Below are 23,956 nucleotides of genomic sequence, written 5' to 3'. Positions count from 1 at the left end.
TCATAATTGGTTGCATTCGGTTACTTAATTAACTAAATAGGCATGGGTTAGATTTTGCTCATTAAATCTTAATGCCAGCTGGTTTTTAAAGTCTGTCAGTTCCAAAGGTGCCAGGCTTCAACTGAGAAACCCCAACACAGGAACTGATAGCGAAAGCATGGCAGCACTTCTTAACTGTCAGGATAGGGTGTAGGTGAGATGAGGTTTGGGGATAATTGAATTCACTGAACAGCCAGTGGTGATTTGTCTTTTTTTTTTTACATGCAGCTTTCATTCTGATCCATAACATATTTACATGGAAGTCACTTTTCCCCCACTGAATTAATTATGTGCTAAGCCTAACAGCTTTAGTACCACATTTTGCACTAAACTGCACATTTACGTACTGCTTATGTCAGTGGGAGTTAGGTGTGCCTAACTTTTCGGGACTGAGCTCTTTTGGATTTTATGTTCTTCCATTTCATATGTAAAAGTGGGAAACAGTTTGCCAGTCAAGCAGAAATTAATATGGCTTTCTTTCTACCAGTAAAAAAAATCATCACAGGCAACTGAAGTAAACAATGCATTCTTAAATTTTATTTATTAAGGGTGCAATCCTACCTAGATAGGTGGCCGCCTCCAACCTTGGAGGCGACTGCCTATCCAAAGCAAGGCAGGAGAGGCACAGGGGGATTGTTCCCTCTGCGTCTCTCCTGCCTTGCTCTTTTTCGCTAGACAGCTGTTTTTGGCTGTCTAGCGGCAGGGGAGCGACTGGGAGAGGAAGCTGCCATACAACACATAGGATGTGTAGTACGCGCAGTTCCGCTCTCCCCACCCTGGAACTCCCCCCAGCCCCGCCCCTTTTCAATTGCTCTGCACTCCTCTTCCGAGCATGGAGGAAGGGGCTTCTCCACGCTGCCTCTGAGGCAGCACGGACGAGAGGGGCGGTCGGTTTTCTGGGAACTGACCTTGGAGCGCAGGCTCCGAGGTCGGTTCCCGGACATGGGTATATCCTATGGCCTAGCGGGCCATAGGATTGCTCTCTAACTGATTTTTAAACTACCCTTCATCAAAAGATATCAGGGTAGTGTACAAAATGAGACCCCCAAATGGTCCTGTAATCATAAGATACAATAAAAACAAAATGGGATGCAATCATAACACAGTTTAAAAAGCAGTAAAATACAAAAGGACAAACTAACCAACTAAAATGTCCAGGCAAGCAAAACATTTTTAATTTTGTGCCAAAAAGATAGTAAAGTGAACACCGGTCTTGTGTCTACGGTAAGGGAGTTCCACAAGCAGGCACCAGAACAGAGGAGGTTTTCTCCTTTGCTAACACACAGTGTGTCGAAGGGACTTTGAGGAAAGCAGTGTTAACAATGGAGAGAGTGGTTTTAATACATCTTTTAAACTGGGCTATTCTACAATATTGATGGATCTTGAACTTGTTTTGGTCGTTAGCAGTTAGTATCACTGTGGTTATTCCAAACTTTCATCTTCGATGAAGAATAATGAACATGACCTTTTCTTTTAGCAGTGAAGGGCAGTTTTTGTATGGCTGTAAATTAGGGTCTGACTGAAGCCCTCTTCACTCACTACTCACACAGAGGGCACCTGTGTGTAAAAGGAGTGGACTACAGAGCTGCCCCTGCACCCAATGTTGCACGGTTGGGCGAGAACCCCCCCCCCAAAACACACTGAGTGAGCACATCTGAAGAGGCGACTGCTCGCATGTAGGTGCTCTACATGACTGGCACCCTTGTGTGACTGGGTGTTCTGATCGTGCAGCAAACTCCCTACACTGGGGCTAATGTAGGGGGCAGGGCCAGCAGTGCAGCCTTGATCCTTCTTCTTTACGTGACTTCCATCCATGTAAGTGACATGTGAAGAAGGATTAAGGGCACAATCCTATGCGTGTTTAGACAGGAGGAAGAAAGTCCTACAATTCCCGGCATTCCTTAGCCAGCATGACTGGCTAGGGAATGCTGGGAGTTATAGGACTTTTTTCTGTCTAAACATGCATAGGATTGCACCCTAAATGTTACATGTAAATGTGTGCAACAAAACTCCAATAAGTGGAGTCAGGTGGGGGCCAGATAAAGAGTAAAGAAGTGGTAGGAGAAGGGTTCTTAACGCTTTCCCTACCTACCTACTGCTTTTCTACTTGAAATTACCCACAATCTCCTTTCTCCTCCAGTCCACAGGCCAGCTTTAGTAGTAGCTGGTGCCATCTGTCCATGGTTTTTCCTCACCTTAAAGGGGCATGTTTCCACACTATTGGCTTCACTTTGTTTGCAACTTTGTTGCAATGTTTCCCCAATTGCATCTTCTCCTTTTCCAGTTTCCACAGTGCTTAAAGTCCTGGCTTATCATTGCTGTAGCCTGGGGCTCTGTGCTGTTTCCACTAAGCTCTAATCAAATTATTTTCTTGATGGTTGGGTGGAGTCTGACTGGAGTCTGGGCTGGGTCTGATTACCTCATCAGTGTTCTCACCTCCTCAGCCGTGTTTCCAGGACAATGGATGAGAAGCTAATGGAGGAGTATGGGATTTTTTAAAAAGGAATCAGCTTTGCTGTGAAGAGAGGCTTTCCCCATCTCCCCCCTTTCTCCTTTCCCCTGAAAGTCCAGATGCACCTGCATTTCAGGAGCAAGCCTCGTTGAGCACAATGAGAGTTACTTCTGAGTAGACATACACATGCTTGTGCTGGGAAAGGGAGGACACAAAGAGGGAAACTAGCCCCCATTTTAACCCAGAGGACCTCATTGACCACAAGGGGAGTTACTTCTGACAAGACAGTAATGGATTTGTTGTGGGAAAGAGAGTGAAATGAGCCCCATTCATGGAAGCTGTGAATGAGTTACGTCCTAAGGCAATGGACCCGAAGCCTCGAGATCACACTTAATCGCATTTAAGGAATTGGGCTTTTATATGTGCCCTGTCAATTGAGGGGCATCTCTGTCTTTCTGTGGTCACTGAGAGGGCAAGCCTCATTCAGCACAATGGGAGAAAACACCCCTTGACTGGGGTCATGGGCTGTGTTCTAGTGCTTATTTTCAATGATGTTTTAAAAGTTGGTCCCTCAGCATCCTGCTCCAAAAAGGCGATGAAACTTCCGGAAACCAGGGAGGGAAAGGGCTGGGTCACTGAGGTCAGAGCGACACACCTACAAAGGCTGGGCTTCACGCCCCATGGGAAGGACTATGATACTGGACCCAGTGCAATTGTGGAAACGGGTCAGTAATAGAGCTGTGGTAAACTGGAAAAGTCGGACTATAAGCAGTCTCAGAAGAAGTGGTTATTCAGCGATAAAATGCAGGGCTGGTGCTGAATGGCCACGACGTCATGGAAAAAACAGACTTCACGTTGCAGCCAGGTTGGAGTAAATCACTGGTGGAAACACAGCCCTTGAGTTACCGCAGAGTAAGTACGAACATGTTTTTTCTGCCACAAGATATTTTATCCTTCCCTTTGATATGTAAACACAGTTTTTGTAAATGTAAAGATGCAAGTTTTTAAATGTTTTTTTAAAGGAAACTACTGATTAAAGCTAAACAATTGGTTCAAGTACAGAATATAGATGGGATAGTGCCTTTGTTGAATTCCCAGTTTACATGCTGTCTATTGTAGAGTGGCAGAGCACACATCCTCCTAGAGATGACTGAATTATTTATTGTACTGAGTCAGTAAATGAGGTTATAAAGTCACAAATGCTTTGTTTCTCCCAGCCAGCCATGATGATTATGTATTGATTTCATCCACATTATTCAAGAGTCGGGGGGGGGGGGAGGTTGCATCCTTTGTTAATGTAAGTTTCTTAAAGCAATTACTAACTGGAGAGAGATAAGAAATGTAATTTCAAAGTTGTCTATCAGCTTTGCAACAGGCATTTCAAGAGTATATATATTAGTGAACAGTGCAATGCAGCAACATCTCAAAGATAATTAAGATTGGGCAATTCGGATGTTATGAAAACTACTTCTTTCTCCCTGCAATTCTCCCTTTGATGATTCATCAAAACATTTTATTGGAGCATGCAGTTTGTTCCAATGACAACAATTATTTTTCTGGCAAAGCCAGGCCCAAATGTTATTTCTTGTCAAATTGGTGTTTTCAAATAAATTGTCAGTTTATATTGTCTCCTCATCCAGTGTCATATTTACTTCCCTTATTTTTCTTTAAGTAAATACTTCAAAAACAAATGTTAGTTTCATTTCAATTAATGGGCATGCATCTTATAACAGCATTTTATATTAATAGTTATTCAGCTTGATGTTTAAAATTCTGAATAGAGTCTAATTTAAAATTTCCCATGAAGCAACTTGCCCACTGCCAAAACAAACAGGTTCTCATCAATTTGGCTGTTGGGGATGGAATTTTATGTCCACAATTTCAGAAGTAAATAGGCATCTGTAGAACACTTCTGGTTTTCCTGCACACAGTGCTTCATGTGTCCGTAAAGCAGTGGATTTTGTCTATATACTTTGCCCATAGAATCACTGTGCACTTGCATCCTATCAGTGAGTGAACTTGGAATCTATGCAATTGGAGCACCATTTTCAGCTTAAAAACCAGCAGCATAGCTGTCCAATGGAATGCAACAAATGCATGGTCTCTTCTCTTATTCATTTATTTACAATATTTATATACCGCTCCACATCAAAAGATTTCAGAGAGGTGAACAGCAAAGATAAAAGAATAAAACACCATGTCAAAACAATTAAAATATTTTAAAAGAAACAAGGTCTGATTATACAGTCAGGGCCAGAAATATTGGAGCAAGGATAACTGTTCTGGCTGGTGGCCTCTGCACACCACCACACTGAAGTTGAAAGGAAACTCACCCAGATGGGAGCGAAGTCAGGACTGTCTGACTTGAAGGGCTGTCCAGTCCAATTCTTGGTTGAAGATAAAGCACCATCTGAAGGAAGAGCTGGGCTAATGAAGTTGCCCATCAACAGCACCCGGACAGCAGACTGAACAGGGCACATAGCTCACCTGGTCACAGTCTTCCACGCTATGGTGAGACATACTGTATTTCTATTTAAATTATAATAATTATTCCCCCCCCATTATATACATATAAACTAGCATATGCAAATTGGTATCCTCTTTTGTCCTCTTCTTTGGCGATTTACAAGTGGCACAAGCGTGGGGTTATTTGAGCACCGCAGCCACCCAGAAACCATGCAGCTTTGGATGTGTGTGTGTGTGTGTATGTGTATGTGTATATATATATATATATATAACAGAAACTGTCCATGCCACAGGGCACACCTTGTTTTGAAGAGCAGAACTCATTGGAAAATGAGTTTTGAAACTCATTTCAAAATGGGTTTAATGTGGCATAAGCCCCTGGAGTTTAAATAGGGGGGTGGGAGAGTCAAAACTTTCACTAGACCTGCCCAAGCCTTTGGGTGCACCTAAAGTAGCTTTGGGGATCCTAGTCCTCTCTTCCCTCATTCCTTCGTACCCCATCCCATGCCATTCTGGCTGGTTGTCTGGCCCTCAACAGATTTCAGAGTGCTGCAGTGGAGAGACAGGGAAGGGAAAACCCCATTATTTATGCAGAACTCCAGCCACACATCTCTGGATCCAGCATATTATTTCCTGTTATGCCCATAAATCTTCTATCATATCCATAAGTGTTCAGGCATTCTATATCTGAGTACAGTAAATGTGAGGAAGGGAAGCGCACTAGCCCTGCCCCCTCCTCGCATGTTTCCACCACCTTTTACTTGTTCAGGATGATTTTCTGGAGAGGAGGAGGGCCTCCTGTATCCATGGAGGCTCTCTGCACCGATGTTGATTTTTCAGCTTGGAAACCTCCATGGATACAGGAGGCTATCCAGAAAGTCTTTCACTGTTATTAATGTATTTGGTTTGATTTGTACCCCACCTTTCTACCAAGAAAAATGGCACTAGTACATTCTAGTGGGCTCAGATTAAAGTGCTGGTCCTGATCTTTGAAGGCCTAAACAGTCTGGGGCCAAGTTATAGGGATAGGGAACCTCAGGCTTGGGGTTCCAATCTGGCCCTCCAGGGGGCCTCAGATAGCCCTTCCCCCAGCTCCACCTCCTTTCCCCCAACCATTGACTGGTGGTTTCCCAGATTTTGTGCCATGTTTTCCCCCATTCTAAAAGTTGTCCTACAGCTTAGTTACTGGCAGTAAGGCCCTTTAGCTACAATCTGCTGGTATGTCTTTGTATTTTGGCCCCATCCCTTTTGTGCCACCCACCATTGGAATGTGGCCTCCAAGAGTGCTCTGAAATTGAATGTGGCGCTCTGCCTGAAAGAGCTTCCCCATGGCTGCCTGATGGAGTGCCTTCATCTTATGACCCTGAGACAAGCTGAGGGGGCCCTACTTGCTGGACCAGCTCTGCAGAAAATTTTGCAGGGTATTCAATTGATAGGCACCAAAGGCAAATGGCAGCACAGTACCACTACGACTGTGGAATCCCCCCACCCCTCGGGGGTGAATTCAGCGGGTCCTTCTTTGTTCACTTGTAGGTGGTCTTTGGAAACTTTTTATAAATTCCAAGCAGCTTTAATTTTATTGCTGCTTTTTAATGATTACTGTTTTAATTCTCTCTCTGCTGGTGTCATGGCTGCTAATTAGTTTTTGGATTGTTTCATAAAATTATGATTAATTTTGTATGTGCTTATTGTTGTGATTTTAATATCTGGGAGACATGTTTTTAAATACTGGGATAAAAATGATCTGAAATAAATACATATTCAACAGACTATTACTACTTTGGATGGGGTGGCTTGAGTGGGGAGTATAGCTTTTTAAAATTCTCTATAACGTCTTAAGATTTGCCCAATAGTTTTAGACAAGGTACCATCAGATACTTTCATCAGCAGAGTAAGTACTTGTTTCTGCTTGCCCAAAAACACGCTTGCTGATATTTTGTCTGGTTAGAATCATAGAATAGAAGGGTTGGAAGGGCCTACCAGGCCATCGAGTCCAACCCCCTGTTCAGTGCACGAATCCAAGTCAGAGCATCCCTGACAGATGGCTGTCCAGCCTTGTCTTGAATACCTCCAGTGTGGGAAAGCCCACTACCTCCCTAGGTAATTGGTTCCATTGTCGTATTGCTCTCACAGTCAGGAAGTTTTTCCTGATGTTCAGCCATCTGGCTTCCTGTAACTTGAGCCCATTATTCCGTGTCCTGCACTCTAGGATGATGGAGAAGAGATCCTGGCCTTCCTCTCTGTGACAGCCTTTCAAGAACTTGAAGAGCGCTATCATATCTCCCCTCAGTCTTCTCTTCTCAAGGCTAAACATGCCCAGTTCTTTCAGTCTCTCTTCATAGGGCTTTGTTTCCAGTCCCCTGATCATCTTTGTTGCCCTCCTCTGAACCCTCTCCAGTTTGTCTGCATCCTTCTTAAAGTGTGGTGCCCAGAACTGGACACAGTATTCCAGATGAGGCCTAACCAGTGCTGAGTAGAGGGGAACTAGTACTTCCCAGAATTTGGAAGCTATGCTTCTATTAATGCAGCCCAAAATAGCATTTGCCTTTTTTTGCAGCCATATCACATTGTTGGCTCATATTCAGCTTGTGATCTACAACAATTCCAAGATCCTTCTCGCTTGTAGTATTGTTGAGCCACGTATCCCCCATCTTGTAACTGTGCATTTGGTTTCTTTTTCCTAGGTGCAGAACTTGGCATTTATCCCTATTAAATGTCATTCTGTTGTGTTCTGCCCAGCACTCCAGTCTATGAAGATCACTTTGAATTTTGTTTCTGTCTTCCAAAGTATTAGCTATCCTGCCAAATTTGGTGTCATCTGCAAATTTGATCAGCATTCCCTGTACCTCCTCCTCCAAGTAATTAATAAAAATATTGAAGAGCCCTGGGCCCAGGACTGAGCCCTGCGTTACCCCGCTCGTTACCTCTCCCCAGTTGGAGAAGATCCCATTGATAAGCGCTCTTTGAATCCGATTCTGTAGCCAACTGTGGACCCACCAGATCGTTGTTTCATCTAGCCCACTTTGAGCTAGTTTGCTCATCAGGATATCATGGGGCACTTTGTTGAAAGCTTTGCTGAAGTCGAGGTATATGATGTCTACAGCATTCCCACAGTCCACAAGGGAGGTGACCTGATCAAAAAATGAGATCGGATTTGTCTGGCAGGATTTGTTCTTGACAAATTCATGTTGGCTTTGAGTAATCCCTGCATTGTTTTCCAGGTGCTTCCAGCTGGATTGCTTTATGATCTGCTCCAGAATTTTCCCAGGGATTGATGTCAGATGGGCTGGTCTGTAGTTCCCAGGTTCCTCCTTTTTACCCTTTTTGAAGATAGGGACAACATTAGCCCTCCTCCAGTCATCTGGCACTTCACCCGTCCTCCATGATTTCTCAAAGATAAAAGACAGTGGTTCTGAGAGTTCTTCTGCCAGTTCCTTTATTACTCTAGGATGCAGTTCATCTGGCCCTGGAGTTCTGAACTCATTCAAAGTAGTTAGGTGTTCCTTGACCATATGCCTGTTGATCTCAAGCTGCAATCCTGCCCTTCAGCCTGTACTTTGCCTTTGCCAGGGGGCTCATAGACCCTCTTTTGGGAGAAGACTGAGCCAAAGTAGGAATTGAGCACCTCTGCTTTTCTTTGTCATCTGTTATCATTTTGCCATCCTTATTTAATAGCTGAACCACCGTTTCTTTCCTCTGTCTTTTACTATGCATGTATCTGAAGAAAGCCTTTTTGTTGCTTTTAGCATCCTTTGCTAACCTCCGCTCTTTCTCAGCTTTAGCCTTCCTGACGCCATCCCTGCAATTCTGTTCTACCTGCCTGTACTCTTCCTTTGTTGCTTGGCCTTCTTTCCACTTCCTATATGTGTCCTTTTTTGTTTTCAGGTCATCCCTAAGCTTTTTGTGAAGCCACATTGGCTTCTTCTGTTGTCTTCCACCTTTTCTTCTTGTTGGAATTGTTTGTAATTGTGCCTTGAGAATTTCCTTTTTTAAAAGCTCCCACCCATTTTGGACCTTTTCTCATTAGAGTCGCTTGCCATGGGTCCTTACTGATCATTGTTCTGAGTTTATCAAAATCAGCTTTCCTAAAATCCAGGGTACGCATTTGAATACACTCAGCTTTTGCTTCCCTTAGAACCAAGAACTCAAGTATAACATGGTCGCTTTCTCCCAGAGTTCCTGTAACTGCTATTTTATTTATTTATTTCATTTCTATACCGCCCAATAGCCGAAGCTCTCTGGGCGGTTCACAAAAACTAAAACCAAACAACACACAATAAAACAATTTAAAATATATAGAACATTAAAACCACAATATAACAATACAACCACAATAAAACCTAGCAGCAGTACAGGAGTTTAAAATACAGATTTAAAACAGCAAAGATAAAAATTTAGAAAGCTAAAATGCCTGGGAAAATAAAAAGGTCTTCACCTGGCGCCGAAAGGAGTACAATGTAGGCGCCAGGCGAACCTCACTAGGGAGCTCATTCCAGAGCCGGGGTGCCACAGCAGAAAAAGCCCTCCTCCTAGTAGCCACCCGCCTCACTTCCTTTGGCAGGGGCTCATGGAGAAGGGCTGCTGCTGATGATCTTAAGGTCCGGGCAGGCACATATGGGAGGAGGTGATCCTTCAGGTAACCTGGCCCCAAGCCGTTAAGGGCTTTGAATGTTAACACCAGCACTTTGAATCGGGCCCGGAAATGGACTGGCAGCCAGTGCAGCTGGAAAAGTACTGGTGTAATATGAGCTCACAGGCCAGTCCCTGTTAACAATCTTGCTGCCCTATTTTGGACCAGCTGAAGTTTCCGGACCGTTTTCAAAGGCAGCCCCACGTATAACGCATTGCAGTAATCCAGACGAGAAGTTATCAGAGCATGGATAACTGTAGCTAGGCTATCTCTGTCCAGATAAGGGCGTAGTTGGTATACCAGCCTAAGCTGATAAAAAGTGCTCCGTGCCACTGAGTTCACCTGTGTCTCAAGTGACAGTTCTGGATCCAAGAGCACCCCCAAACTACGAACCTGATCCTTTAGGGGGAGTGCAACCCCCTCCAGAACAGGTTGAATATCACCTAGCCGGGCAGATGAACCACCCACCCTCCGTCTTGTCTGGATTGAGTTTCAGTTTATTAGCCCTCATCCAGTCCATTACCGTGCCCAGGCACTGGTTCAGAACAGCCACTGCCTCACCTGGTTTTGATGAGAAAGAGAGGTAGAGCTGGGTGTCATCCGCATATTGATGGCACCTCAGCCCACACCTCCGGATAACCTCCCCCAGCGGTTTCATGTAGATGTTAAACAGCATGGGGGATAAAATAGAGCCCTGTGGAACCCCATGGCACAATTGCCATGGCACAGAGCAATAATCCCCCAGCACCACCTTCTGGAATCGGCCATCCAAGTAGGAGCGGAACCACTGTAGTGCAGTGCCTCCAACTCCCAACCCAGACAACCTATCCAGAAGGATACCATGGTCGATGGTATCGAAAGCCGCTGAGAGGTCCAGGAGAATCAACAGGGTCACAGTCCCCCTGTCCCTCTCCCGGCAGAGGTCATCCCACAGGGCGACCAAGGCAGTTTCCGTTCCAAAACCAGGCCTGAAGCCCGATTGAAATGGATCTAGATAATCCGTTTCATTCAAGAGTGCCTGGAGCTGTCCTACAACCACCCGCTCAAGCACCTTGCCCAGGAAGGGGATGTTGGCCACTGGCCTATAATTGTTAACATCCTCTGGGTCCAGGTTAGGCTTTTTCAGGAGTGGTCTAATTACTGCCTCTTTTAAAGCAGCAGGCACCACTCCCTCTCTCTAGGAGGAATTTACAACCTCCTGGACCCAGCCGGACAACCTCTCCTTGTTTGATTTAATAAGCCATGAAGGGCAAGGGTCAAGCACACAAGTGGTCGATCGGACTTGGCCAAGCACCTTGTCCGCATCCTCAGGCCTCAGTAACTGAAACTCATCCAATAAAACTGGACCAGACGGTGCTCTGAACGCCTCTACCAATGGAACTGCATTAATGGTGGTGTCCAATTCATGACGAATCTGAGCGACTTTATCCTCAAAGTGCCGCGCAAACTCGTCACAGCGTGCTACTGAGGGTTCCACCATCTCTCTCCCTGGCCCAGAATGTAACAGGCCGCGAACCACTCGGAAAAGCTCCGCCGGACGACACTGAGAAGATGCAATGCTGGTGGAAAAGAACTGCCTCTTTGCCACCCTCACCGCCACAGAGTAGGCTCGATAGTGGGCTCTTACCTGTGTTCGGTCAGACTCAGCACAAGTTTTCCTCCACCTGCGTTCTAGCCGTCTCCCCTCTTGCTTCATTGCCCTCAGCTCAGGTGTATACCAAGGAGCTGGCCGGGCTCTGCTCAGAGGGAGAGGGTGCTTGGGTGCGATCGTGTCAACCGCCCGAGTCATCTCTGCATTCCACAGAGCGACCTGGGCTTCGACAGGAGCACCAGCCATACCAGCAGGAAAATCCCCCAGAGCCCTCTGGAATCCATCGGAATCCATTAATCTCCGGGGGCGGACCATTTTAATAGGTCCCCCACCCTTGCAGAGGGGAAAGGCCGCCAGAAGTCTAAACCTCAGCAGGAAGTGATCTGACCATGACAAAGGGACAGATGTTAATTCCTCCACTTTCAGATCACCATCCTCCTGCCCAGTCGAGAAAACCAGATCAAGCGTGTGTCCTTTTACATGCGTTGGGCCGATGACATGTTGGGACAGCCCCATGGTTGTCATGGCGGCCATGAAGTCCTGAGCCGCCCTGGATACAGCGGCCTCGGCATGGAAGTTGAGATCCCCCAGGACCATCATCCTGGGGGTCCTCAACACCAAGTCCGAGACCACCTCCGTCAGCTCAGGCAGGGAGTCCGATGGGCAGTGGGGTGGGCGGTACACCAACAGAATCCCTAATCTGTCCCTGGTACCCAACACAAGGTACAGACACTCAAGATCTGCACTCGAATGAGCAGGAAGCCTGGAGAGGGAGATTGAATTCCTATAGACCACGGCAACCCCCCCTCTCCGACCCTCAAGTTGGTGTTGGTGCTGCACCGAGTACCCAGGAGGGCACAGCTGGGAGAGAGTGACCCCTCCCAGTTCCCCCACCCAGGTCTCAGTAATACATGCCAGGTCAGCCCCCTCATCCACAATCAAATCATGGATGAGGGAGGTCTTATTTTGGGCCGACCTGGCATTCAGCAGCAGCACCACCAGACCCGAGGGCAGACTGGTAAGGCTGCCAGGAACCATCAGGTTGGGGGAAGAACCAGAAGAGGGGACAGCTGTAAGGTGTCTAGCCCCTCTTCTCCTCAGCTGGCCTGTTAATCCCCCAACGCCATACCTCCCCCTGCCCGTGACCACAGTTATGGTGGCACCTCCCCCACCCCCTGAGTTGCCCAATAGTCCTCCCAGGCACATATTAAAATATTAAGATATAAAATACACAACAGTTTAAAAGAATATAAAAGAGATAAAAGAGAACAGCAGCTAAGAAGGAGCAGATAGTCCATGTTTGCCCCTTCCCCTGGTCTTTAAAGCTGCTGCCCTCTGCTGCTGCTGCTATTTGCTGCTGGTGTTGTGGCTGCTGGCGTCTCTGGAGAGGCAGGTGGGTAGATCTTCAGGTCCTACGCGACTCCAAGTGCGACGCTAAGTGCTCCTTCCCGAGCAGCCTCTGGCAGCCCCGCCTTAAGTACCTGTGGGCAGGGGCAGAAGCAGGCTCAGGCCCAGGATCCACCTGGTGCAGCTGCTGGCTGGTCCTCCTTCCCCAGGCTCCTTCCCGAGCAGCCTCTGGCAGCCCCGCCTTAAGTACCTGTGGGCGGGGGCAGAAGCAGGCTCAGGCTCAGGATCCACCTGGTGCAGCTGCTGGCTGGTCCTCCTTCCCCAGGCTCCTTCCCGAGCAGCCTCTGGCAGCCCCGCTAAGTGGATATTTTATCCACTAAGTCATCTCTGTTGGTTAGGATCAAGCCAAGGATAGCCGATCCTCTAGTTTCTTCCTCTACTTTCTGTAGGAGGAAGTTATCCGACACACAAGTCAGGAATTTCCTGGAGGGGCCATGTTTTGCAGAATTTGTCTCCCAACAAATATCAGGAAAATTGAAGTCCCCCATTACTACTACAGCATGCTTCCTTGAAACATTGGCTATTTGCTTTTCAAAAGTTTCATCCTTGTCTTCTCCTTGATTGGGTGGCCGGCAGTAGACTCCAACCACCAGGTCCCTTTTATTCTTTGCGCCATTTTTTTTTGATCCAGATGCTCTCCATGGGGCTACCAAGCTCTTCCTTCTGTATTTCAGTGCAGAGATATGTATTTTTCACATGCAGTGCAATCCCACCTCCCTTTCTGTTCCTCCTGTTCTTTTTGAACAAGGTATATCTTTCAATTGCTGTATTCCAGTCATGAGAGTCATCCCACCAAGTCTCAGTTATACCTATCAAGTCATAATTTCACTCTTGTATTAAGAGTTTAAGTTTGTTGTGTTTGTTTCCCATACTCTGGGCATTAGTGTATAGACATAGAAGACCATGTGCTTTACAGTCTGGCTTTCTTCCTACATGTTTCTGAAGACTATTATTGAGCGCTATTAGAGCTGTTCTCTCCATTGTGGTGCATGAGCCTTCATCCATTGTTACCCCCAACTTTATGTCTCCCTCCTGATGAAGTTCTTCATGCTGTGGCCAAACACATTCTGCCCATCCTTTGTGAGGTGCAACCCGTCCCTTGCCAACAGCCCATCTTCCAGGAAGTATAGCCCATGGTCCTAGAATCCAAATCTCTCGCGCGGGCACCACCTTCGTAGCCAGTCATTCACCCGGAGTATTTTTTGTTCCCTTTCTGTCCCTCTTCCAACTACTGGAAGGATGGATGAGAAAACGATCTGGGCCCCAAAGTTCTTGAGTTTCCTTCCCAAAGCTTCAAAGTCTGACGTGACTTCTTCGTAGCTCCGCTTGGCAGTATCATTTGTTCCCACATGGATGAGAAGAAAGGGATACCTGTCAGTGGGCTTTATGAGTGCAGGCAAGCTTTCAGTCACGTCTCTAATCCGTCCTCCTGGGAGATAACATACCTGGCGAGTCCACGGGTCTTTGCAACATACTTGGGTCTCGATCCCACGCAGCAAGGAGTCTCCCACTACTACTACTGTTCTCTTCTTCTTGTAGGCCTGGGTTTCATCGCCTCTGCTTGACTGACCTTCAGCCTCTTGCTCACTCTCATGCAGGTTCCCCTGTACTCCTTCCTCTGCAGGCTGTCCTCCAGTCTCATCCTCAAGTACCTGGAATCTGTTCCACAGCTCCACTGCTTCCACTGGTGCAGAGTGGCGTCTACTTCTTCTTCTCCTAACTGTCACTCTTTTCCAAGGAGTATCCTTTACTGCATTTTTCCTCATCTCAGTATTTCCCACTTCTGCCTCAGCTTGCTGTTGCTCTTCAAGCTTCTAGTCTTCACTTTGCTGCTGTAGTTCCACCATTCTGTCCAACAATTCTTCATGTTCTATTATTTCCCGAAGGGTCGACAGTTGCCGCTCCAGTCCTCTTACTTTTTCTTCCAGTAGCGTGATCAACTTGCACTTGTTGCAGGTGTAGGCAATGTTGTTCTCAGGCAAGAAAACAAACATTGCACACACCTTGCAGGTCACTACCACTGAAGATTCTTGTCCTTCCATAGCCTCTTTTCCCTTTTTGTGTCTAGCTTTCCGATAGTTCTAGACTAGCCTGTGCCTGCTCCTCTACTCACTAGAGGTTAAAAGCAAGTGTGTGTTACAATTATTAAAAAAAAACCAATAAAAGAATGTTAGGGGCCTCCCCCTTGACCTCCCCTGCCGAACTCCCCTGGCCAACTCCTGTTTGCTCCCCTTGTCCGCTTGCTCTGGTTGCTTGCTCTCTGGGAACCTGCTTGCTTCTGTAGTCCCTGGACCAGCTGGAGCAGCTTCCTCTGCTCTGCTCTGCTCTGCTCAGCTGGGAGGCGGGAAACAGGCTGAAGCTTCCCGCCCACACAGCTGCTGGGAGTACTCAGGCTATCCCCCCCAATTCAGTTGGAGCTCTCAGGAGCACCTGGTAAGCTCACAGCCACTCAGAAGGATAAACGACACCCCCCTGGGCTTCCTGCAGCCCACTTACCTCTTTGCCTCTGTCTCCTTTGTCTGTTACCAGTTTCAAAGTATTTCTGCCTAGTATCTAAAGTGAGGCCTTTTCTGCTTGATATGTATATTTTATAGCCAGGAATATTTTTGACACTTCTAACTTTGAAGGTGCAACTAGATGTAATGTGGGATATCCATTACTATGATCTCCTGCAGTTAAAATAATAATAGTAATAATAATAGCAGCTGTCCCTGCCTTCCCATTGGAATCATGGTGCTGGGAAGGGGGGCTTATAACTCTTTCCTATCATGCTGTTTTCCTGATTTAAATTGCCCCGGGATTAAAACTGACCATGGGTGTGTGTGTGTGTATTAAATCAGGACAATATTATGCTGGAAAATGATTGAAGTCCTCCTGCCCATGCCATAATTCTAATTTGATTGGGTCTGGGTGTTCCCTGTGGATGTTTTTTTTTTTTTTTAACATAGGGATCCTAATGAGAAATCTCCTGCATCATAGCTACTTTGGCCCTCATTCTCTAGTTGGTTGACCTTTATATTTGCTCTCTAGCTCCTGTATTTTCTGGACAAGTTCCAATGGTTCTCTAACAGCACAAGCCAATACAGGTCTAATTAATACAGGTCTAATCAGACATTGCTCCCAGGTAAGTGTGTATGTAGGATTGCAACCTAAGCTTTCTTTTCTTTAAGTATGATGCAATACTGACCCCCAAATGTATGCTTTCAATGTTTCCCATACAAATCCTAGATCTGAATTCCCCATTAAATCATCTTAAGTTAGAAATTCTTAATTAATTTTGTATCTTTTTTTATGCTATCATTTCCTAGAGGAAATGGATGTACTTTTCATGCAAAAGCAATCCTTATTTTATATTTCCATCCACATTTTAAAGTACGGTCCAAAGTTACCTAAGTTATCAGTCATTTTATAGTCCTTTCTATGAATGTTGAAGAACATAAATAAATAAGATATCAAACAGCCAGTGCAAACTGGTCCTTAGTCTTGCCATACTAAGGGATCAAAGTGCGTGCATGGTTTCCTTTTCACATATGGTTACACACTGATGTTCTCTGGCGCCATGATTTCTGACCCTTATACTGAAGAGGATGGGTGCAGTGGGTTCATCTGGTACTACTAAGCCCTTGAATGCTGACACTGAACAACAGCTTCCAGCCTGCAGTGGTAGATTACAAGATGTGTGGGAAGTAGGGAACATTAGCATTGCCATTTGAGGCCACTAAATCCATTAGATAACACCATCTCTATACTCATCTCATTCTTGCATGCCTGCCAGGTGTACTTTAAGCAGCTTTATCTGTTTGCACTTTGCATTTCTGTTTTGACTACAGTTTGTGGGTATGAGCATTCGTTTTCTTGGGCAAATGCCTGTGTGAGTTGTTGACTCCATTATGCAGTTGATCCAGTCATGTAGCTATTAGCAACCAAGAGCATGACACTGCAGGCTCTCCGAGGCAGACATTTGCTCCAAGACATCTGGGTTAATTTAGCCCTCAGTCTGGTGAGTGTATATATGTGTGGTCGGCGAAGGCAAAACCTTTTGGGTATGCAAACATTTGACTAAACATTTCTAAATTTTGTCGGCAATTTTTGACTTGTGCTGCTGTATAGAAGCTATAAACACTGTCACTCACTTTTTTGAGTGAGTTAAGTATTTGGGGAAAGATTAACAGTACAGTCATGGAGCGCCAAATGACTTGGAATACATCCAATGCACTTAGATAATTAGAGGCTCAGATGAACAAGGGGTGAAGACAGATGAAGCATTGTGTCAGCAGTCACAGAGGGTTCCTCACCCATAGTGTGAAACTGACCTTGCAAGTGGTGGCACGTACTTTGAAAAGTGAGTTTTACCTTTCCCCTTGTGCCTCAGACTTTCAAAATTCTCTCCCCCCCTTTTTTAAAAAAAGATGGACATATACAGTAATGCACACATATATAATTATACGTCTCTTTACAAAAAGAAAATTCAAATACATTGCAAATGGATTGTGTGGGGGGTATGTTGGTGATATAATGGGCGCTAGCCAGTAGGCACTCATAACACAATCAGTGTCAGAAGAGAAATCAGCTTTTTAACAGCTCATGCTGAAAACCTATAGAAATGGTTTTCAGAACTTCTGATTTTAATGGGAAAAATGTGTGTGATAAGGACAGCAAAGGTGTTCCTAAACACCCTTTCCTACTCTTAAAACATCACATCCTTTACTCAGGATTGCTATGGATACAGTATTACATGGATAAGGGGAACCCAAATAGTGCTGTTTCTATTAATGTTACCACTGTTATTTTTTATGCAACCCAATCATGTGCTGGACGCTGTATAAAATAGAGAAGTGATGTGGTTTCTGCCAACATTAGATAGACAATATGGTGTGAGTAGAAGGAATGGTTTACAGGAAAAGACAGGCGGTGCTGGGGGAACAAGCGAGGAGAGGCTTGTCCAAGAAAAGCTTTGCAGAAGGATGTGCCTTGAGGCAGATGTTAAAAGAAATGGCTTCAGAGAGAAGAGGAAGGAGCCTGTTTGAGTTGCAGGGGCCAACATGGCCAAAAGCATGGAGATGGGAAGGGGAGAGTAGAACGCTAGCTTATATGATACGTTTGTTTTAAAACATGGCCTGGCAGCAGTTATCCATGGTTTGGTTACATCACAGTTAGACTATTGCAATACACTCTATGTGGGGCTACCCTTGCAGAGTGTCCGGAAGCTTCAATTGGTGCAAAATGTGTCAGCTAGGCTGCTGACCGGTACATGGTATTGTGATCATATACTTAAAGACTGGTTGCCAGTTGTTTTCTAGGCTCAACTCAAGGTGTTGGTGTCAACTTTTAAAGCTCTAACTGGCGTAGGGTCTAGTTATCTGAGGGACTGTCTATCTCAGTATGAACCTGCTCGGTTATTAAGACCAGCAGGAGAGGCCCTTTCGAAAACACCTTCATTTACAGAGGCTCGCTTGTTGGGCACATTGGAAAGGGCTTTCTCCTGTGTTGCTTCCAAACTCTGGAATGAGCTCCCTGTGGAATTGCAGCTGGTCCCCACTCTCTGAGGCTAGATCTACACTAGTGCTTTTTATCAGTATTGAAGTGCACTGATAACTGTTGGCGCACATTACATATTCTGTATACTGCTTCTCTAGCGTCATTTCTCACTTTTTATTCTGTATTATTTTTATTCCAAAATACTGCAACAGATGTCACTGCGTGGTCTGCGAGGTATAAATGTGCAAGCAGGATACAGCGTCACCATGATGGGATCGTATCAATATGACATAAGGTGTAGATCTGGCCTGAGTGCTCAGAAGAGGATCAAGACGCATATTTTTAGCTTGGCTTGTTAAACTGTTGTTATAGTTTTTAATGTTGTTTTTACTGTTTTATTCTGTTTTTATCTGACTAAGGTTTTCATGATTTGGACATTTTGTAAACTGCCTTGATTGGTCTAGAAGAGTGGTATAGAAAAACTATTATTTTTTTAAAAAAATTAGGATAATAGATTTATCAACATCTATTAGCCACAACAGCTAAATGTAACCTCCGCATACAGAGGCAGGATTTCTCTGAATATGAGATGCTAAGGATAAACCACAAACAATGGCTACTGTCTTATCAGTTCCAATAAATGTCAGAAACAGCATAGTGGGCTACATAGACTTTGGTCTGATCCACCAAGGCAATTCTTACGATCTTAACAGAGAGGCCCTATAGTAAATGAGCTTCAGTGGAGTGGATAGCAAAGGCAAGAGAGGTTGTCAGAGGAAGAGAGCTGAGATAGGAGGAGGAGGACTGGAGCTTGAATACAATATCAAAACAGACAGAGTAACAAATAGACTTCAGGATAGGGATGGGGGAGAATTTCTCCCTGAAACTTCAGGGGGCCGAGTGCCAATGTGTTCGGCCCCCCGAAGTAGTTTCAGGGAGAAATTCTCCGCACCCCCCCGCCCCTCGCACCCCCCCCCCCCAGGACAGGACTTACTTTTCATGAATGTCCCTCCCGGCGGCGGTTCGTCAGGTCTTCGTCAGGGGCGGGGGCGGCAGCTGGTCTTTCGACCGGCTGCCACCGCCGCCATTCCAATAAAAGAAAAAAAAATTCTGGGCAACTGGCATGAATTCTGGGCAACTGGCAGCCAATGCAAGTGACTGAATCTGCCAAACTTCAGATAGTTTGGTATAGTAGTTTTTGTGCTAAGCACAGGTAAAATGTGTTGTTCTCTGATTATCCCTTTATTACCTTTGGTTTGAGTTTCTGAGAAGTTAGGTGTTTAAGAGTTGATTAGAAGGAGGTCACTATCCCTAAACTATGGTGTAGGGTTTTTTTGAAGTGCAAAGCAACCCTCTCCCCTAGTACTTTCCTATTCAGCTTCACACTGGACAACCTCAGGCTCTGTTTGGCTGAATGGAATACACATTACCTGGGGAAACAGTAATGGCAGAGGAGAAGGAGAGGCATCTATGGGAAGGGGCGCTGCATGGGCACTGGGCTGGCACAAGGCTGGCAGGCAGGGGCTGGCAGAGGAGAAGCAGTGATGGGCAATGGGTGCAGCAGAGAGCAAGTAAGAGTTAGGCTTGTGACATTCAGCCACCAAGCTCTGCTACTCTACAGATGGCCCAGTACTTTCTCCCTGCATGCCAGATAGAGGGAGGGCACCACCCACCTGCTAAGGGTGGTGCAACACAGCAGCTTGTAGTAAGGCACCACAAGGGCCATCAACCTCTTGAACCCCACATTTTCAATGAAAATCCAATGCCACCATCTCACTGATGCAGCTGGTGATCTGGTCGGGTGTTGGAAACCTCCACCTTGTGGACCCATACTTCTCCCACCCCATCCCTTCCATAGTGGCCCGCCTAAGCCTCTTGGGGGTGGGAGAGAACTTGTAGGAGCTCCAGCACCTCCAGCCTTCTGCTTTCCCCTGCTGCCTGGCTGCTGGGATATGGGGGCCTCTTCCCCAAGCAAGAGCAATTGGTGCTGCCTCCTTAAGTGCAGGAGCAGGCTGGTAGTGGTTTAGTGGCCTGGCTTTCCCCCCTGCTCGGAGACGCCTTGCAGTGGTGACAGACAGCAGTGCTGGGATCCACTCCCACCTCAGAGTGGCCCCACACAAAGCTGCCATGCCATTTCTGTGGAGACAGAGACTGCCTGCCTTGAGTCTTGGGGCTCCCCCCAGGAGTGGGGGAACAACGGAAGAGGGGTCGGGTGGTGGAGCCTCTGCCTGCTGCTCATCCCCCTCCACACCCTGGAGGATCTCCTCCTCTTGACTCTCTACCACGCTCAGGACATCAGGAACCTCTGACGTGACATCCTTCAGCGGGCTCCCCTCTTCCACTACATGAGAAGGAGATGTTGCTCCTTTTGCCAGGCTGCTGCTGCTGCTGCCTGCACCAGCCTCCTCGAACAGTGACTTCCAGGCACTGCGACTGGCCTCCACACGCTGCTGCCCTAGACCAGGATGCACTATCCGGACTGAGGGTGAGCCAGCCTGGCTACCGGTGCTGCTGGTCCCACCAGCACCACGCCCACCTCTGCCCCTGCCAAGGCCCCTTAGATGCCTCATATTGGGCTGGCTTTGCACCACAGTATACAAATTGTGTAGGGCTTTGCCCACTATATATTATATATTGTATAAAGTGTATCATAAACGTGTTGTGCTTTGCCCACTATATTGTATGGACTCATGTGTAGTGCTCTGCGCACACACACAGCACACACACACATGAGCAAAAGAGAAGGAGATGCAGAAAGAAAAACTACCTACAAGCTGGAGGATGGGTAGGGAGTACACTATAAAGTGTGACAGAAGAGAAAAGGTTTGCTGTTGTTGCTGTTGTTTTGTATATTTTTTAAGAAAGATAACCAACTCTGTCTCACAGTGAAATGAAAGCAGACAGATCTCCTGTGATATACAGCACTCCCCGCCCCTCCACCACTGTCACTGATTGGAGATTTCTGGGTTAAGTTCAGCCCTAATCTGGCAACTAGAATTGCCATTTGCCCAAGCCCACCATTTCCCCCTCCGTCTCCTCTTCACCCCTCCCCGATCTTTCACAAGTTGATACATTTTAGAGATAGCTTCAGAATAGCTCCGAATGTCCTAGGTGCACCAAAGTGCTTTGGGGGCAACCTGCTTCGCTTTGGACCATATCAGGGCTATTCTGACCTGCTTCAGAGCTCAATGAATGCCCCGCCTCCTCGAAGCACCCCAATTCATTTCGGGATTCGGCTTCGAAGTGGTACACAGCCCTAAGAGAAACCTCGTTTTAGGAATGAATTCTGAATCTGCTGAACAGGGGAGTTACAGTCGCAGAAAAGGCCAGACTTCCCAAGTGAAATAGAAAAGCTGATTTTGAGATGACTATAGTTCTGCTGTCTATTCATTGTTCTTGATTGCATTACTAACATTTTATAGATTCTACTACCTGGTTCATGATAGTGCGGTCACTGAACTTGAGCCGGACATCCTAGAGAGTGAAGTCAAGTGGGCCTTAGGAAGCATTAGTAACAACAAAGCTAGCGGAGATGACAGTATTCCAGCTGAGCTATTTAAAATCCTAAAAGATGATGCTGTTAAAGTGCTGCATTCAATATGCCAACAAATCTGGAACACTCAACAGTGGCCACAAGACTGGAAAAGGTCAGTTTACATTCCAATTCCAAAGAAGGGCAACATGGCATCTGGCCCTATCACTTCCTGACATATAGAAGGGGAAGAAATGGAAGCAGTGACAGATTTTACTTTCTTGGGCTCCAAGATCACCGCAGACGGTGACTGTAGCCATGAAATTAAAAGATGCTTGCTCCTTGGGAGGAAAGCTATGGCAAACCTAGACAGCATAGTAAGAAGCAGAGACATCACCTTGCCGACAAAGGTCCGTCTAATCAAAGCTATGGTTTTCCCAGTAGTAATGTATGGCTGTGAGAGCTGGACTATAAGGAAGGCTGAGCGCCGAAGAATTGATGCTTTCGAACTGTGGTGCTGGAGAAGACTCTTACGAGTCCCCTGGACTGCAAGGAGGTCAAATCAGTCCATCCTAAAGGAAATCAACCCTCAGTGCTCATTGGAAGGACAGATACTGAAGCTGAAGCTCCAATATTTTGGCCACCTAATGCGAAGAGAAAACTCCCTGGAAAAGACCCTGATGCTGGGAAAGACTGAAGGCAAAAGGAGAAGGGGATGGCAGAGGATGAGATGGCTAGATAGCATCACTGATGCAATGAATATGAACTTGAGCACGCTCCGGGAGAGAGCGCAGGACAGGAAGGCCTGGCGTGCTATGGTCCATGGGGTCACGAAGAGTCGGACACGACTGAACGACTGAACAACAACAACAACCTGGTTCAAATTTAAACTTGATTCTAATATCCCCTTCATCAGCAAATACCCGCCTAAGATAAGGCAAGGTGCTGTCCCAAGTGCCACACTACAAAAACTAATGGCTTATTAAATGAGGCATTCTATGTAGGCTCAGAGGTGCTCTCTTTGTTATTACTTTACCTACAAGGAATCTGTTTTCAGTACGAGAGCCATAGCTGTTAACAAGCCTGAATATATTTGGGGTTGGACTTGATGGTCTTATAGGCCCCTTCCAACCCTACTATTCTATGATTCCATGATTTGCCTGCAGTCCCAAAGCTTTAATAGCAAGAGCGCCTCTGAGCATACAGAATGTCATTTTCTCACCAGTGATTAAGGACAGCCTGTCCCCATGCTTATCTGAGATTAGAAAACAGATTCCAACAATTCCAACACCACTCTCTCTCACTTTTCAAAATATCACAGAAAAAATGTTTAAGATTGGGGGTATCAGTTAAAAACCTTGGGTGGCTGTATGCAACAATTTAGCATGAAGCTGTCACCATATTTTAACATGTAAAAATTAGAGAAAGCACCTAAGGTGATAAACTCTGGAAGAAGGAAATCCAATCTTTGCAGCTCACCAAGCTTTTTATCCAGTAAAAAAACAATAATCAGGTTAATGAATACAGTGCATAGATGATCCAGAATCATTGCAGTGAGATAGCCCTAGGTTAAAAACACTAAGGAGCTTGCTTACTTTCCCAGGAATTCTGGGACTGAGAAGCTTCCACTTCCAAACCGCTTTCCCAAATAATTAAATATGACCATCTGTCTACAGAAAGGCCTGCAGACTGCCTGCTTACCTATAGCTTGAGCTTGTTTGCTGAATAGGGATCATTTCCTGAAAGGTTGATCTGTCGTGGGAAAAGAATTTGAAGGCAGTGTTTTTTCCCACATAAGAGTGTCATGGCCCAAACACAAAGGCTCCATGCTTACATTTAACACTGAAAATGAACAAACATGGGTGTTTCCTTGTGACATTTCTCATAGTGGAAGTATTTGCCATTAGTCAAATGTGGTGATTGATAACCTTGGTCTTCATGTGTTTGATTGCACATAATGATAAGTACACAGACCGTCAGAGGAGGTACGGAGGGCGGAGCCCTGCCTGTGTCTTGCCAGCATGTCAAACTCCTTAAGGCACATGTGGTCTGGTATTTAATCTTATGTGCTTTTGTTACGTAGGAATCTTCCAAGTGACAGAGGCCTAGTTCTCACAAACAACTGATGAGGTGGCAAACCTATGTCTTCACTGTACCACATCAGACACCATGGGGGCTTACAGGATGGAACATTCTCACAATGGGGTGGGGAGAATCCTACTCACAGAGCTTCTTTACATGAGACTGTTAATCATCGTATCTACTTTTGGTTTCGTAACAGAATTGAGATCTGAGCTCTACACACACAGCTTTTCCTTTCCTGCTTTTCCACTACTTAACCTCTAGGTGAAGCTGTTCTATAGAGGAATAGCACAAATACGCAAGTAGAAACAGTGCTTTCAGAAATAATACCCCATTTTC

At 45.9% G+C, this 23,956-nt stretch overlaps 1 long non-coding RNA gene across 1 annotated transcript in view; it reads right to left on the bottom strand.

Annotated features, from left to right (window-relative positions):
* The window catches only part of LOC146359122 (uncharacterized), a 38,116-nt gene extending 14,770 nt beyond the window's left edge, over positions 1 to 23,346 (bottom strand). Inside the window, exons 1-2 of the long non-coding RNA XR_014787196.1 lie at positions 23,237 to 23,346; positions 4,825 to 4,997 (exon numbers count right to left, since the gene is read on the bottom strand). This is a non-coding gene — a long non-coding RNA (uncharacterized LOC146359122). The remainder of the gene's footprint in view (positions 1 to 4,824; positions 4,998 to 23,236) is intronic.
* Between the last annotated feature and the right edge of the window lie 610 nt (positions 23,347 to 23,956).

Source organism: Heloderma suspectum, chromosome 1 (genome assembly GCF_057233095.1).
Source record: "Heloderma suspectum isolate Gila_16-S chromosome 1, 16-S_ref, whole genome shotgun sequence".
NCBI lineage: Eukaryota > Metazoa > Chordata > Lepidosauria > Squamata > Helodermatidae > Heloderma > Heloderma suspectum.
This window is presented reverse-complemented; position numbering and strand designations above follow the sequence as displayed.